The 18124-nt window shown below is 41.4% G+C and overlaps 1 long non-coding RNA gene across 1 annotated transcript; it reads left to right on the top strand.

The window, feature by feature from the left end:
* The first annotated feature begins 1867 nt into the window (after nt 1-1867).
* On the top strand, nt 1868-10007 carry LOC142050404 (uncharacterized). Its single transcript, XR_012658031.1, has 3 exons — nt 1868-2084; nt 4356-4616; nt 8588-10007. It is a non-coding gene; the product is annotated as an uncharacterized LOC142050404 (long non-coding RNA).
* The last annotated feature ends 8117 nt before the right edge of the window (nt 10008-18124 follow it).

Below are 18124 nucleotides of genomic sequence, written 5' to 3'. Positions count from 1 at the left end.
TCCTCCAAGAAAGTGATGGCACAGTAGAAAGAGGGGGAATAAATGGCAGGATGAGGGAAAGATGGGACTACGCCAGGACTATTTAGACTGTGAACTGCACCTGGAGGCAATGAATCACAAAACGTCCTGGTTTTGTCATTTCCTGTGCCCATCCATGCAACTGGATTCTGAAGGCTTGATGGAAGCTGTCTGATGCAGGCTATCCACAGCAGAATCTTACTTCATCTTTTCATGGAGAACGGGGGATATCCCAGAGGACTGGAGGAAGGCAAATGTTACCCCTGTCTACAAGAAAGGCTCAAGGGAGGATCCAGGTAACTATAGGCCCACCAGCCCTACTTCAATCCCTGGGAAAGTTATGGAACGAATCCTCCTGGGGGCCATCACAAGTCAAATGAAGCACGTGATTGGGAAAAGCCAACATGGCTTCACTAAAGGCAGATCGTGCTTGACAAACCTGGTGGCCTTCTATGACAAAGTGACTTGCCTGGTTGACATGGGGTGGGCAGTGGACATTGTCTACCTGGACTTCTCCAGGGCTTTTGATACAGTCCCCCACAGTCTCCTCCTGGAGAAATTAATGCATTATGGCCTGGACAGGTGGTCTGTGCAGCGGGTGGGGAACTGGCTGACAGGCCGCACCCGAAGGGTGGTGATAAATAGCTCCTTTTCAAACTGGCAACCTGTCACCAGTTGGGTCCCCCAGGGATCCATATTGGGCCCAATGTTATTCAACATCTTCATAAGTGATCTGGATACCAGCATCAAGTGTAGCCTGATGAAGTTTGCTGATGACACCAAGTTGAGTGGGGAAGTAGACACTCCAGAAGGGAGAGCTGCTCTGCAGGAAGGTCTGGATAGGCTGGAAGAGTGGGCCAACAGGAACCTTATGAAGTTCAACAAGGAGAAGTGTAAGATCATGCACCTGGGAAAACATAACCTGGGAGCGCAGCACAGACTGGGATCCACCTGGCTGGAGAGCAGCTCTGTGGAAAGAGACCTGGGGGTTCTGGTGGACAGAAAGCTCAACATGAGCAAACAGTGTGCTGCTGTGGCCAAGAAGGCCAACAGGATGCTGGGTTGCATCAAAAAGGGCATCACCAGCAGAGAGAAAGAAGTCATTATCCCGCTCTACTCAGCGCTTGTCAGGCCACACCTGGAGTACTGTGTACAGTTTTGGTCCCCGCTATACAAAAAGGATGTGGACAGGCTGGAAGGGGTCCAGAGAAGGGCCACCAAGATGATCAAAGGACTGGGAAGCTGCCATACGAGGATAGGCTGGGAGAGCTGAGTTTGTTCAGCCTTGAGAAAAGGAGGCTCAGAGGGGATCTCATCCCCATGTACCAGTACTTAAGGGGTAGCTACAAAGAAGATGGAGACTCCCTTTTTACACAGAGTCACATGGAGAGGACAAGGGGGAATGGACACAAGTTGCTCTTGGGGAGATTCCAATTGGACATGAGAGGGAAATTCTTCACAGTGAGGACAGTAACCCGTTAGAATAATCTCCCCAGGAAAGTTGTTGACTCAGCCACTTTGGACACCTTCAAGAGTTGTCTGGACAGGGTGCTGGGGCATGTGTTTAGACTCTGCTCTTCCTAGAAAGGTTGGACTAGATGATCCCAGAGGTCCCTTCCAACCTGTGATTCTGTGATTCTGTGATTCTGTGATTCTTTATTATGTGACACTGAACAGCCACACAGCACGTAATGCTGCACACCTCCCCTACTGTCCCGCAGCATGCCATGAGGTAGTGGAAATGGCAGTGCAGTCTTTTCTGGCCCTCTCAGAGGCAACTGTTGACACTTTGCTACTCTAGTGGCAGCAGAGGTTTCGGGTTGCCTGTTACAACACCCTTCCCTTTGCCCAGTGTGACTTATCTCCTTAACTGTGCTGACTCAACTGTTTGTGTTGCCTACCTCTGTTCATCTTTTTAAGCATATGTAGAAAACCTGGATTATTTCATAGGTTTCTTTGGCACAACTGAGAGATCAGTAAACTCTGCTGGGGAAGTAGAGGGCAAGGATGAGTAGCTGAAGCTGCTGGGAGGCTGTAAGATACTAAACTAAGTCTGCTGTTTACAGGTAAGTGTTAACCAGCCTGGCCATCCCAAAGGGCCGGTGGCTATAGATGAGCCGAACATTTTTGCTTTCAGTTCTGTTCTATACCAATTAAGTACACCTATAAATATAGCTAATAAAGGTATAGTATACCTAAGTATACCTAATAAATATTCACCCATTTTTTTTATTATTTTCACTCTTTAAATAAGCTATTCTTTGCACAGAAAACTAATTAAATATATTTTGCATTTTTTTTCTGCTCTGGGTAGATTTTCTGATGATCAGTAAAGGGAGCAGGTAGTCTTTCCTTGTGGAAGTCCATGAATATAGTTTCTTTCTTTTACTCTTTTGTATATTGGACAAACTTGTAGAAACTTAGTATCTCTGAGACATCTACTTCTCTGCCAGTTCTGCGTGAAATTGGTGACTGGGATTTAAAAGTTATTGGGTAGAATGATGGAGTAGAGAGACATGAACGTGCTGTACTGATTTTCTGAGGAAAACTGACTGCAGTGGCTTTAGTAACCACAAGCAATTTGAGTTTGCATTGGTATTTTTAGACACTATTATGTTTGAAGTGCTGTAATGTAACCTAGTTTATATTGCATCTGGGATCTGGTTCTCAGCTCACAGGGGAGAAGCAGAGGATAAGCAGGGAGCTGTAGAATTGACCACTATGTGACTGCAGGGTACAGTTCTCCAGTATGTTGGCATCTTCAGAGGCCTGCTGATTTCATTGGGGTTTTCACTGAGCATAGCAGACTGATGAAACTGCAGATCTGGGACTGCAATTTTTTCCAGCACGGGCACAAGAAGAGAAGACATGATTGTGATTCATGCTTGTCATGGTTTAACCCCAGCTGGCAGCTAAGCCCCACACAGCTGCTCACTCACTCCCCCCAGCTGGAACAGGGGAGAGAATTGGAAGGGTAGAAGTGAGAAAACTCATGGGTTGAGATAAGACAGTTTAATAGGTAAAGCAAAAGCCACATACGCAAGTGAAGCAAAACAAGGAATTCATCCACTGCTTCCCATGGGCAGGCAGGCGTTCAGCCGTCTCCAGGAAAGCCATCAAGTGTAATGGTTACTTGGGAAGACAAACACCATCACTCTGAACGTTCCCCTCTTTCCTTGTTCTTCCCCAGCTTTGTATGCTGAGCATGACGTCATATGGTATGGGGTATCCCTTTGGTCAGCTGGGGTCAGCTGTCCCGGCTGTGTCCCCTCCCAGCTTCTTGTGCACCCCCAGCCTCCTCACTGGTGGGGTGGGGTGAGGAGCAGAAAAGGCCTTGACTCTGTGTAAGCACTGCTCAGAAGTAACTAAAACATCTCTGAATTATCAATGGTGTTTTCATCACAAATCTAAAACACAGCCCCATACTAGCTACCGTGAAGAAAATTAACTCTATCCCAGTCAAAACCAGCACAATGCTCTTTACAAAAAAAAAAAACAACCAAAACCCCAAAAACCCACAACTTTATTCAATTCAAGGATCATATCAATAGGAGATTTAAAAACAATAAAGCAAGTGAGATAGTACTGCAATAAAGAGAGTGGGATAGTACTGCAGAGATGTGGAAGAGAGTCTGAGATTAGACAGCAATAGGCTGATGAATGTCTGTACTTTCCTCTGTACTTCCTCAGTAGGGAATGAACACAAGATCTGGAAGACTATACGGATCCCAAGCACACACAGCTGATGCTTTCAGTTCCTTAAAGACAAGGCAGAAAGAAAATATGATATGCATGGCATAAATCAGTTGTCAATATGAAGCAACTTCCTTTAGATTAATTAATCTCCCAAACAAAATCTTTATTCAGTGGGGTCCAGGGAAAATTGCCACACTTAAATTATTTTTAAAGCCAAGAAAATGACAGGCTCCCTGGCCAGAGAGTATGCTTTAGTTACCTTCTCTCTTATGAACCCCGTAACCACACCCCAAGACTGCCTAAAAAGCTTCTTTCCATTTTCCCCTCCCCACAAACACGGTATACCCCCTCTGCCACATGAATGACAAACCCTGGTGCCAGTGATGGAAACACATCCACATGCACTGGCAGAACAAATGGTTTCTTATGTTCTCAGGGGGTGGTAGGGCAACAATAGAAACTATTTTATGTGGTGTGTTATTCCCTGTTAGTCTGTGGGGAGAGGTCTGGGAGATAGGGCTTTCTTAGTAGAATTTACTAGTAGAACATGTAAGTGGCAAGATACTGCATGGTCATTTGCTTCACCTGAAGAATATACACTGTGGGATTTATTTCTTGAGTAATTTTTCTGTCTTTTACAGAGTTACTACTTGTCTATAATGTCCCTTTTTTGGTGAATCAGATATGGATGTTGGCAGTGGAGGAGAGAGGCAAGATGAGACGTAGTAAGCGGAAGAAATGTGAATGAAGCAGGAGTCTGGGAAGAAAGGAATCTTATGTGTCTTTTACAAATAGGGAAACGGGGCCATAACAGTTGAGAACAGCAATGGAGAAGACACCTTAGCTGAGACATTTTAACCTCATTTGTGAAAGGAGGCTTTGACAATTGAAGTAGATTTCAGGTAAGATGTACACCTTATTTTAGATACTCATTAGTGTGGGTTAAAGAAGTGTCATTATTTGGGGGAAAATCATTCTATTTGGTTTTCTTTTTGAAATTTGTAGGTACGCTGATACATCAAGTGGTAGCTAAGACTTTAATGATAACAGAGATGGTTCTGCTTCCAGACTGTACTATGATTAACAAATGCCGTTTTGAAGTATCTGTGAATTGTTTATGACTTTATACCTCTGATTCATGGGACAACCTTGGAAAGCAATGAGAGTATTTCTCAAAGATCACTGTGCTTCAGTATCACCTCAATGTCTTGTATGTGGAGATCTACCATGCTTTATCCTTAGCCTGTTCTGTAAGTTTGAGGTTGTGCTCCTGAGAGGCATGAATTTTGATCCTCTCTTGTTGTAGACTTTTTGCTTAGATTGTAATCTGTGTAGAACTGAAATGTACTCTTATCTATGCCTGTGAAGACTTACACAACTTTATAGCTTATACATACCTAGTGAATGAGTACTAGAAGTACTATTTTGCATTTTAGTGGAAATTTTTTAAAACTTAGAAGTGCAAACATGGATCATTATTCAGATAAGGAACCAGCGTGCCCTGGTTCTGTCAGAGATGGCTTTTCCATTCTCTAAGGTAAAAGATAAGTGTCAATTAGTTATAGTCTAACCCTTTCTTCTTGGAGGTCTGAGGAAGGTTGCTACAGTGGAAAATAAAGCATGATATGAATATAGCTGAGCTCAACTTCTACAACAGAATTGTACAGATTCCTTCACCCACACATCCCTGTGTTAAATAGGAGAAAAAACAAAAGCAGTTTTGGACATTAAGGAATCTCAGAGGTTTATCTTGCTAACCAAAATGGTGGTATAGGGCTGGACAGCAGTATCTTTTAAAGGAGGAAGTGGTAAAAGTGGCTCTCAGTTCTTCCAATTCTGCTGTGGCTACAACAGTCACTTCAAAGTGACCGGAGGTCTCTCAGCAGTGCTTCCAGGTGTGCAAATAAATTTACCATATAGTCTCTGCAGTTGACTCTACTTCTTACTTGAGAAATAACAAAGCAGCAGAGAGGAAATAGTGACTTATTATCACTGAGTAATATTCTGTGGCCACTTTAGTCTGGTCAACATATGGGGATGTTATTGCCCAATAAACTAGGGTGTGAATTGACAACAGACTGGAAATTTCACATTGGTGGCTCCTGAACACATTTTTAGAGTATGTTAAAGGCCTGTCCATTGATTTTTGAAAGGAATTTATCACAGTTAGCAAGAAGTGTGACTTTTCCATTAATTGGGAACAAGGTGATATTTTACTTGCTGCATTTCCAATCTAAGCTAAATTCCTAAATTAACCGAAACTGACTTAAATTACAAATAAATGTTTTCACTGCAGTTGTAAGCAGTTCAACTGTTTGAGTACATGAGTAGTGGAACATATTCTTTAAGTATGAGTTGTACATATCCTTTGCAAACAAGCCTGAATCTTTACATGCAGTAGCTTACTCTGTAAGTAAATGGTATAGGGTACCTCAGCTGAAGGGCTTGCCTACAAGGAGGTGTTATGACTAAGGTAGGATAATAATTTCATACTATAAGTAGCTGCTCACATTGATTTCCGACAGGGAAAGGTTGTGAAGACTCTACAGTTTGGAAATGGAATAAACTTCTAGCAGGGAGTCGCTTGCTGCACTGTAAATTCCTAACCTAGCTTATACACAGTCTTCTGTATAGTGATTGTATGTCCAGAGTTTGCCAGATGTATCTTCTGCTGGCCACATTTATTTTTAAGGACATCACTTATATATCAGCGGTATCCAGCCACCTATCAGAACTAGAAGGCTGGAAACCCCCAACAGCCTAGAAGTCCTGTGTGTGACCACAGAGTGCTTGAATTGTGAACTTAGGACTGACTGACATCAAGTATGTTTGCTGGCTGAAGAGAATTTCAAAATAGAAGAAAATTATACAGGAGCTGTGTGTGAGCTACACACAGAGAATGCTGGTACTGATGTTGACATACATAAGTAATTAGGGATGAGAACTAACCAAAACAGGATGTTTAACTGATGTAACAAAGAAAACTCACAGGCCAAAACTGCTTCAAACAATAGCAAGGACAGTTTGTGAACAGATGCATGATTAGTGTTAAGTGTGTGAACCAGCTACAAAGTAAACTGTGGACACAGCATATATAATATATGTGTAATGTTTTGTAAAGGCAATTGTGGTTTAGGCTGCCAGCCTCACTGTGTGTTACTATGATTAGTGTTTCAGTGTTTGCTATGTTGTTTGAATACAAGAAACTCTGAATGATTCTGGTACTGAGTCAAGTCTGTGGCTTCAGTATTTAAGCCCCTAGAAGGTATGAAAAACATGGTGGGAGAAAGCGCCAGCATATGCCAGATGCAGAAATGTTCTAGTCTACTTGCTAGCTATAAAACTCCTCATGGGCTTTTGCCAATTTGTCTTTTTGCTTCACAGCTGTCTGGGAATTCTGAGGTCTGGAGCAGTCCTGACTCCAGGTTTGGGGACTTCAGACTGATGAGGTTTCCTATTCTGTTGGAGGACTGCTGCTCCCAAATAGATCGTTCCAGGGTCTTTAGTTTCATTAGCCCTGGTTCTTTGGTCTGTAGCGACTGCAATGAGGTACGAGAGGGGGGAAAAGACTGAAGTGAGTAAGGACTCTTGTACAGTCTGATTAATGATTTGTGCCTGATCATTACCTGCTGGTTTCTCAGACCACTGTCCGTCACTGCACACACAGTTTGGCAGGGTGGGACATGGCAGAGCTGTCTTGGATTAGAGGCAAGGTTGTCAGCAAATGAGTCACTAATTTGAGCTTGGAGGAATAAGGGCTGTTCAAGCAGAAGGAGAATTTCTTATGCTTCTAGGACCACTTCCCTGAAGATCTCCAGATCTTTTACCTCTACACCCCAAACATTCAGGTAATTCTGGCCTTCTGCTAAATAAAGCTTTCCTTAAAAATAGTTCCAGTTGTTCTTCTTGAGTTTCTTCTGGGTGGGCTTCCTTATAGTTATGCACTATAGTCTCCAGCTCCGTACCTGTCTGGCTTCCTGCAACTGCATTCCCTCAGTCACGGAACTCTGTACTATTAAAAGGTGCAAAACTTCTAATCATGCTAGAGGTGCAGCTCAGATGGGGAGAAGGGACTCAGACAGGACCACTAGTTTGTCTGTGCAAGATAGCTATGATAGCAGTGCAAAACAGTAGTTTCCTCAAAAGTTTTCTGATGTTAAGCATTCAGGGTATCCTGCCTCTTTGCTGCTTCCTGAGGGAAATAAAATCCAGGACCCCAGCATAGCTTCAGCTGATAACATGACAAGGCAGCATAGCACACAGACCAGGTACCAGCTTGGCTAGTTAGATGCTCTGTCTCCTGGAACTGGACCAAGTGTGGCTGCACAGCAGCATTTTTTCAGAGCGGTGACATCAGGCTTCTGAGATCTCAAGAGCAGAGCACATCCACATGAGCAGGCTGGTCAGTCAGGAAGAGGTGCGGCAGGAAGGCACCTGCTAATGTATTATGAACAAAAGGCAGACCCACACAAACATAACTACTGCACATTTGTTTGAGGTTAAAATAGTGTCAGAGCATCTTAGTCACTTATCTGTTGCATCATTGTAATAAATTACACACTGAGGACACAGCTCCTTCTACATCCCTTGCTTTATACTAGACTAAATTGTCGGTGTATACAAGCTCTAAAAGGGATGTTTTCTAGAGAAGCACCTTGTCAGCACAGAATATGAATATGACAGAATAATTGAAATGGCCCAGAAACACCTAGTAGGAGTTCCCACACAATGTTCAAGGCGCAGAACCCTTGCAAGTTTTATATGTTGGAGACTTCTTTAATAATCAAAGAGGACGAGGTCTATACAGAGAGGTAATTATTTTTTTCCTTCTTTCTTCTACTTTTTTTGTTTGTTTGTTTTTAATTAAACCTAGCAATATTACGGGGAAAGACGGCAGAAACATCCTCCCTTCTGAAGCCTTGTCTTCGGCAGCAGGTGGCGCTACGCCCTCACAGAATCAACGTTTGGCTCTTACTCCCGGGGACATCAACCTGAAAGTGGAACTACAGGCGTGATGGAAGCAGCAATTAGTCTCGTCTGCACTTTTTGTTAGCCGATTAGAACTTGCCCCGGGATTCCACACACGCAGTTTTTTACTGAGTTCCTCCATGCTGTGCATATATGGCAAAATAAATGTTATTGCGTTTTGTCAGTGAAAAATCTATGCAAATCTGATGCCTATTTAATGATTACTTGTATTCTGAGTAGTTAATGTTCAAATATACTAATTACAGATTGCATGTTAATAGGTAATTGTTTCAGCTTCTGAAACAGGGCAAAATTCAGTGCACGGGATAAGCCCACGCTCTTTAAGGACACCAAAATAATTTTCCAGTAGTGAAAAAGCTAAACCATCTCTGTTTAGAGAGGCAAGAAACAAAATTATTTCTCGGGACCTGAGTGGATATTGTTTTGTTTCTGCCTCCCTCCTCACTGTCACTGAAAATGTTAGACTTAGGATGAATTCAATTGCCAGGGCCTTGGAAAAGTTTTGATCTCTTTCTCGTAATTATTTTACTCTGTACTAAGTCCCCACTAAAAAAACCACACAGAGTGGTTTCAAGTGGAGTCCCAGTTCTCTAGGGAGGGTTATGCAGGGTCTGTTGTGATTACATGTCCAGTTTGTGGACAGTACAATTTAGTAGGAAAGGATGACAGGCCTATAGGTAGAACTTCAGTTCAGAGAGACTTTGAGAAACTTAAGGATTGGGCTAACAGAAAACTCATGGACATCAATGACAAGCGTGCCAGGGTAGAAAAGCCCTGTGCATCAGACCAGGCTGGTAACTTCTTTGGTGTAGCACTGGAACAAGCTACGTGGAGAGGCCAGTGTGTGTCATCTGGCTGACCTCATCTGGGGTTGGTGTTAGCACACTCTGCACAGAAGTCCTTTCCTGACAATACTCTTTGATCAATGCTGCTGTAGGCTACTGCCAGCTCACTAGATCTATATTATACATAACAGATAAATTAAATATACACTCTTATTAATGAGGTAAATGTGTGTGACATCAAAGTTATTAGGCACAGTACCCTATTGATATTATCTTCTGTCCTCCTTGGATACCCTTAACTAGGTTCAGCTGCTCTTATGCCACCTGGCCATGCTGTGTCTCTCCCTGCTGTGGCTGGAGAGAGAGACCTTGCAGCTTCCTTCTGACTGTGCCTTGGTGTGCTGGGTAGGTAGAGTGCAGGAAAAGCTGACCTGGACATGGAGCAGAGCTGCTGCTGCATTTATGTGGTCCTGGAAAGGGAGTAAGTCTTGTAGAGAGAGTGGAAGAGAAAAGAGGGAGAGAGAGAGTGCTCATATGTGTGTGCTTGTTTTTCCATTGATGTAAAGTCCCATTAAGTCAAGTTCTGGCTCAAGAGCAGTCATGATTTAGCAAGAAAGGGGTTAGCAAAAGATGAAAGGCAGAGATGCTCCGAAAATGTCTGGGATGTTTGTGTTACAGTATCTACTTGGTATCTGTATGTCCAAAAGCTCACAAAGCATTGTCCACCACTAATGTGTTCTACTGTGTTGCCAAACTATATTTGGTGCATTGTTCACTGCTGGCAAATAGTTGCTGATTTTCCATTATTTTAAAATGGGACTGTGATCCTGAAAAGCAGCAAGCTGCATGCAGGGTAGTCTGTTAAGAAGAAAATAATGTAAAACCTTTTTTTGCAATGTCAAATACAGACTCCTTAATGCAGCGTGGAGTAGAAGTGGGAGATGGAGGAAGGACGTATGAATTAGCCTCCTTAGGCTCATTTCATTTTTATCACAAACTTTGATTACAGAAGAGGCATACTTTATGGAGCAGTAAAGAAGTCAGTGGATACAAACTCTTCCACTGGTTCTTATAAAATGAAACAAGAACATGTGTCAGGATTACAGCATGTATGCAAACAGCACCCAGAGTACATACAAGGCAGACACATTTTCTAGTCCAGAAAATCAGAAGTAGATCGGTATCCTTTTTGCCTTGGATTTCATGAGAACTGCAGAAGGAATACCCTATGTTTTAGGCAATAATATAGGTAACAGTATATTGAAAAATCCCCAGAGGGGCAAACTGAGGATACTGTTTTGTTTTTAATGCTTGTCTTTCTCTTAGACAATAGAGAGTGGCAGTGAGAGCTTGCAGATGCTTTCAATAAAAATTGATAGTGGGACAGAGGTGAATGCATTAATCTAAAGACTGAGGATGAGGCCAGTTCTACCTGCCATATAAACTGCAGCTGTTCTGATTTAGCTTGAAATTGTTGCATTTCTGTGACTTAGTTAGCATGTTTTTGGCTAGCATGTTATATTTGGAGAGCTGTGTCTCCTTTGCAAAATATTTTGAGACCTCCTAACATAAATGCTACTATTAGTATTTATAGTCCTCATGTGTTTAGCTTTGGAAAAAAAAATCCATTTTCAGCAAAAAGGTGTAAGTTTTGTGATGTTTGTAACAAAAAAGCTGCTTGTTTTGAATTCTCTTACTATTATGTGTTTCTATTGCTGTAGTCAGCCAAGTTTAATTTTGTTCTGTTACATATATTATAGACATATTCTAAGTGACAGACTTGATCCCTAGAGTTGTCAGGATATTTAGCAGTGCAGAGAAGCTGAGCTGCTTTTACTTCCAATAGCAGGAGTCTTGAAGAGTCTTAAGATTAATTTAACCAGTGCTTCTTTGTGGGCTTCAAAAAGGAACAATTCACTTAATGTTTCCAACACAGAAACATTGCAGAGAATATACGGGATGTTTTTCTTCCAGCACTGCACAAGTGCATTGCCTCTCTCTTCTTGGTGGTGTTTGTGCACAGGATATTTCTGTGTACTCTGTCCTCTTTGAGCAGTCCACTGTACAAGCAGAATCAGATATGCTCTCTGTCCAGATTGCCTTCCATTTACTATAAAAGAACAAAGAGTTTGAGAGAGGAAGGAGAGGGAATGCATTGGTGATTACGCTGATACATACAGTGAAAAATATTAATTACCTTCTTAGTCTTATTGCAGCTATGTCAATCATTATACACAACCTTTTGAGAGGGTTCGTGACAACTCTCCTGGCTTTGGCCACAGACCACACTGAGAAGCCATTCAGCTGGCTATTCACTGGCACCGAGCAGTCTTGTGTTTACCAAGGATAATCTCCTGTGCTGTGGTACTCAATCTGTAATTCTAGATGCCCTGGTCCTGTAGTTGGCAGTACACCAAAGCACAAGACTTCTGACTGGTTTAAGGGGCCTGCTGAAATGCTAATCAATAAGGCAATCGCTGTCTTTAGAGAAGAGGGCTAATGGTTGCAGCAGGACAGGCCTTAACCTGAGAAGTAGGGTATATTATTGATGATCATCCCAACTTGATTTCTGAGGAACTGATCCAGTGATGGTGGAGTAATCATATTTTTCATGGACAGGGTGATGAATATTTTCCCATTTTTTGAGTCCTTTCTAAGCCTTGGTTCATGTTTATAGTCTATGTTGGGTTTCAGGTAAATACAGTTTATGGGGTCACGGTCTTTATAGGACTGAAATTGATTTTACCCTTCCAGCCATTATATACCTCAAACAATTTGGAAATGTTTTCTAGGTTTTTAGTTGATATAGTGTAAAACTGTTTTAAATGTTGTTGTTCAGTTAATCTGAAGAGAGGTAGTCAAATTAATCATTTAACTGGGAAGTCGCTCTTAGAATCATAGACTGTAGGCTCCAGGTTTCTCCCTTTACCTCATTATTGAGACGTTTGGGGTTTTTTTACATGGCTGTGCTCCTGCTCAGGATTTACTAAAAAAGGTGTGGTGTGAGAAGTAATATGTAATTTGAAAGAGGACCCACAATGAATTGAGAAGAGGAACTTCTAGGTTTTCAGTGCCAGTATAGCAAATGTTACAGGACAGAAAAGAGCCTGGGGTTAATGTTACTTCTTAGAAACAGAAGTTATGAGATCACGTTATGATGCTATTTTGAATGGGATTGTAAAGTAAATTTACTATAGTCATTATAAATTTTTTTTTCAGGGATAAAATCAGAAATGTCGCACCAATATGCCAAATATTCTAAAAATCATTGTGTTTTCATTCGGTAATCTTCACATTTCTGATAGCTTGTACTTCACTAAAACAATTCCTGCATTTAATGAAATGTACTTCCATTACAAGGAAAACTAGTGGTTACTGTCCAACCCTTATGTTAGTGCCTCCTTTCTAGTGGCATTCTTACTATTGCCTCATTTCTACCTTGCTGTGTTCAAACTAAAGCTAGCCCTGTCTCATCGACATCTTGGTGAAACATCATTTTTATGACATAGTGTCTGCTGCTTTTCCCTTCCTTTATGTGCTCACCTACATGCCTTTTCATCCCCTCCTCTACCTTGTACTTTTACTACTGCACTAGACACCTCACTTTTCTGGGGGATCCAAACAAGCTTTTCAGTTGCCATATGGCTCCTTGAGAACTGTCACTTTCATTTCAAATAATGTTTGAAAACACATTTCTATTCCTTACAGAGAAAAAAAAAACACAAGAAAAATCCCACAGCCCAATTCCAAATTGGAGGAATTAAAGGATATTAGTTTTCAGTGTCCTCAGAATTTTTATTTAACTGCTTGATATGTTTTTGGATATGGTTACAGTTACCAGCAACTTTTGTATTAATGGTTTCCATTTCATTTCCATTAGTTGCTTGCTCTGTTTTTTGTAAATATTACCTGCAATTATGTGCCATTTACTGCTGGAGGAATAAGTAAGTGCTTATTTAAAATTCAGTCAACTGAAATTTTAGTCTGAAATTGAATTTTTAAGTGCATCTCTTTAAACATGATAGCACTGATGGTTCAGTCACATGACTTGCCATTAACTGTATCAAACATTTCCTGTAGCTTAACTCACTATCCCTGTCCCTTGCCCTCTTGAAAAAATGGACTTCCAGAAACAGTTTTGACAATACTCTTGTCTACAAGTAATAAAACATCTGGAAATTAAGCTAGATGGATAAAACAGTTCTATGTAATAATACGTATCTGGCATTCATACAACCTCTGTATAATGCATGTTTTTTATGGACCAGATGTGGTATTTATGTCTTATGAGGAACAGAGGCATGTTCAGTCATGCTTTTTATTGCATTTAAATGCAAGGTATATTTTAATAACTCTCAAAGGGAATTGTCTCCTATTGATTAGAAACTGTCAGTGTGTTGGACATAAACCTGAAAAAGCAAATGAATCTGTCAGAAAACTGTAGATGTAATTTAAGTTGACGTTAAGCTGTATACTTATTTTGAGCTGGGTTAAAAAAAAAAAAAGAAAAAGAAAAAGACAACTAATAAATTTCTACTTATTCCTCCAGTGAAGGTGATCTATGAATCCTTTGATCTAAGAGTTGTTTATTTCTTCTCTAGGACTGCGTTCTGTTACATTTACGGGTCTATGAAATAATTATTCTTTTACGTTTATTCTTCAGCCTTTCACATTTCCTCATTAAGATGACAGCTTTGCATAAAAACCAGCTCCACAGTCTCCATTTTTACAGTCTTGCCCAGCATTTTCAAGTAACGTGAATTGAACATCTATTGGATGGAAAAGGGATTTCACTAAGCCCTGTCCACCTAGCTTTTATCATTGTTACTTTCCAAAAGGCCCTGAAAGCACATAACTGAGCTTTTCTCTCCTCCACGCCTTTTCTTTGTCCACGATTTTTACTATTTTCAGCCTGAATCATCACTGCTTTTTCAAGAATGGCATCTACAACTTTCTTTCATTTACTGTTCCCATTTCTGTTGAGCCCACTGAGCTCTGTCTACATGAGATGATCCTACAATATTCTGCATTTGCTATAATCCTTCAGTTCCATGTCCTTCTCCATGGTTATTACCTGTAGAAGAGCTGCCAATGCCAAATCTCTCTTACAGCTTTAGTTAATTTTTTTTACTCTGCAATATGTCCTCAAACAAATAAATCCTCCGCATGTGTATTTGCAAATATATATTATAGGTTGTTTCAAAGCAAGTGTACTGAGGCCAGCCTTGACAGGTGTCAGTACCAGAAAACCACTGTTGTTCTTCAAGTACATCCCACCTTCCCGTAACTTTTATTGAAAGGGAGGAAAAGCCTGCAGGGATGCTGGCTTGGCAGCTATGAAATCTTCTTTTTTCATCTTTGTAAGAGAACTCCAACTAATGTAATAATTTGCTTAATTATCTTTTGCAGTAGTGAAGGCTAGAAATCTTGAAGCCATCCTTGACCCTGAACTTAATTTTAAGGCTGCTACCTTCCTTACAGTTTGCTTGTGTGTCACCAACCTCTCACAATCTCTACAGCACTGCCAGGCTTCTTCCTTGCTTCAGTTCTGGCTCTGAGGAAATTCTTATTCATTCTTGAATCATTTCCTGTCTCAACTATTTCAGGTCTTTCTTTCAGAGTTCTTTGAAATCTCTATGCTCTTCAGCTTCAGGAGATCCAGAATACTGTATTTAGATTCCTTTTTCATATTCTCCATCCATCCCTCCAGCCAGGCATCTTTGAATTCAGGTTCAACATCAACCTTCCACTTTTCAGATCTCTTACTGGATTTGTATCTCCTTTCCCGATTTTGAGTCTGTAATGAACAGAGTGGGTATACATGCTTCGTTCAGTAACAAGATTGAGGCAAGCAAAAGGAAACCATGGCTTAGAGAAAAAGCCTGACATTCAGGTCCAAGATTCAAACACTGTTTCTGTCAACCCCTTGACTGTAGTAATAAGTAAACTGTCACATATGGATTTACTCATAATCTATAGCCTTGACAGAGGGGGACTAAGGCACTAGTGTGTCTCAGCCTTAATGTGTAATTTAGATATGAGGGACAACGTGAAGTGGTTGCATTAGGAAAAAAAATCATTCTAAGCCAAAATATTAGAGTGCCCTCAAAGCCCAAATCGGAACAATTTTTTAAAAATTTGTCCCCTTGTTTTCACATAGACTCAACCTGCTTGTACCTGACATCTTTACTGGCCAGTATGGTTATCCCAATATGCAAGACATACAGCAGGCACCACAGGAAACCAATGTGGTCAACGACCATCTGACTGAGCTCAAACACAAGAATGAACTGTATGAGAAGTGGAAGACAGGATATACTACCAAGGTGGGGTATAGAAGCATCTCTTGAGCGTGCAGGGATGGAATTAGCAAGACCAAACTTTTGCTGGTATTGAAACAGATAAGGCATGTGAAGTGCAACAAGAAGGGCTCCTGCAGGTATGTTGGCAGCAAAAGGAAGACCAGGGAAAATATGGACCTGCTGCTGAATCAGGCAGGTGACCTACTAATGAAGGGCATGGAAGAGGCTGACGTACCCAACGCTTTATTTATTTTAGTCTTTACTAGCAGAATCTCCTGCTAAGCCTTCCAGATTCTGCCAGCTCTTTTTGATCTTTTCATCAGCAATCTGGATGCGGGGTTACTAAGTTTGCTGGTGACACTAAACTGGGAGGTTCTGTTGACTCTCTTGAAGGACAAGAGGCCTTGCAGAGGGTTGTAGATAGACTGGAACATTAGGCAACCATCAATGGCATGAAATTTAACAAGAACAAATGCTGCATTCTGCACACGGGACAGGGTAATGCTGGACACAAGCATAAACTGGGAAAGAAGTGGCTGGAGAGCAGCCCTCCAGAGAGGGATCTGGCAGTGCTGGTTGACAGCACACTCAATATGAGCCAGCAGTGTGCCCTGGCAGCCAAGAGGGCAAACCGCATGCTGGGGTGCATCAAACAGTGTAACTAGCCAGTCCAAAGAAAGGATTATCCCACTGTATTCAGGATTGGTGCAGCCTCACCTTGAGTACTGTGTGCAGTTCTGGGCCCCACTATTTAAGAAGGTCGTTGAGGTCTTGTTGAGTCTGTTGAATGTGTCCAGAGGAGGGCAACAAAGCTGTTGAAAGGCCTGGAAGGCCTGTCCTGTGAGGAGCAGCTAAGGACCTTGGGTTTGTCTGGTTTGGAGAAAAGGAGGCTGGGGGGAGACCTCATTGCTCTCCGCAGCTTCCTGAAGAGGGGACATGGAAAGGGAGGTGCCGAGCTCTTCTCCCTGTTATCCAGTGATAGGATGCATGGGAATGTATCAAAGATGCACTGGGGAGGTTCAGGCTTGACATTAGGAAACATTTCTTTACCAAGAGGGTGGTCAGACACTGGAACAGGCTTCCTGGAGAGGTGGTCAATGCTCCAAGTCTGTCAGTGATTAAGAGGCATTTGGACAATGCCCTAAATAACATGCTTTAACTTCTGGTCAGCCCTGAATTGCTCAGGCAGTTGGGCTAGATGACCATTGTAGGTCCCTTCCAACTGAACTGTTCTGTTCTGTTCTGTTCTAATAAGGTTTCTCTGACTGCTAGCAAAGTTTGAAGAGAGAGACACTACCCACAGCACAGGAGGATCAAATTAGGAAATACTTAAATAAGCTGGGCATATACAAACCCACGGAACCTTGCAACTATGGAACAAGCAGGAACAAGTTCAACAAAAATCAAGTGTTAAGTCCTGCACTTGAGGCAGAAAACCCCATGCATTGGTACAAGCTGGGTGCTGCCTGGTGAGAGACCAGCTTTGCAGGAAAGGTCTGGGTCTCTTGGTGGACAGCAGGTTGAACCTGAGTCAGCAGTGTGACCTTGCAGTGATGAAAGCGAAGAGCATGCTGGGCAGTATAAGCAAGATCATCATTGGTGAGTTGAGGGCAGCTAACATCCTTCATTCTTGGAGATTTTTCAAAATATGCCTGGAGATTTTCAAAAGGGCCATACGCAACTTGGTTTAACTACAAAAGTAACCCTCCTTTGAGCAAGTGGTTGGACTAGAGACCTCCAAAGACCCTTTCCAGCCAATATTGTATGATTTTCACATGATAAAGAAGATAATCTGATATACTTTAGTCAGCTGAGGAATCTCAGGTCTCAGAATTAATTTAATCACTTAATGGGGAAGTGCAAAGTAAATTCTACGGAATTTACAGAGTTTGTATGTAAAAGTTCTGTGTATGTAAGAAAGACTTTAGATTTGAAATATTTTTAACTTTCTGTGTATCCATAAAATGAATGAATGATCAATCCTTTAATACATAATCAATGTACACACACCTCCCCAAGCCGCTAAACTTTACTATGAATATATAATTTATTGTGATAATTTCACTTAGAAGTAAAATGAGAATTGTGATCTGAAAGCTATGACTATGGAGAGTCTTAGAGAAAGATATGACTAAACACTGATTCACAATCCTAAGAGCAACCACAATATAACTAAAAGGCAGTAAGCAGTATTGCTTAGTATACTAAGTAAGACCGGCTGAGAAGAATTTCAAGATTTATTGTGAAATATTCTGGAGAAAAGAATTTTTAAGCAGTAAAGAAAACCTTACAAAATATCAAGTTTCAAAAAAAATACAATACATTTAAAGTGAA

The sequence above is a fragment of the Phalacrocorax aristotelis genome, chromosome Z (genome assembly GCF_949628215.1).
Source record: "Phalacrocorax aristotelis chromosome Z, bGulAri2.1, whole genome shotgun sequence".
Classification (NCBI taxonomy): domain Eukaryota; kingdom Metazoa; phylum Chordata; class Aves; order Suliformes; family Phalacrocoracidae; genus Phalacrocorax; species Phalacrocorax aristotelis.
This window is presented reverse-complemented; position numbering and strand designations above follow the sequence as displayed.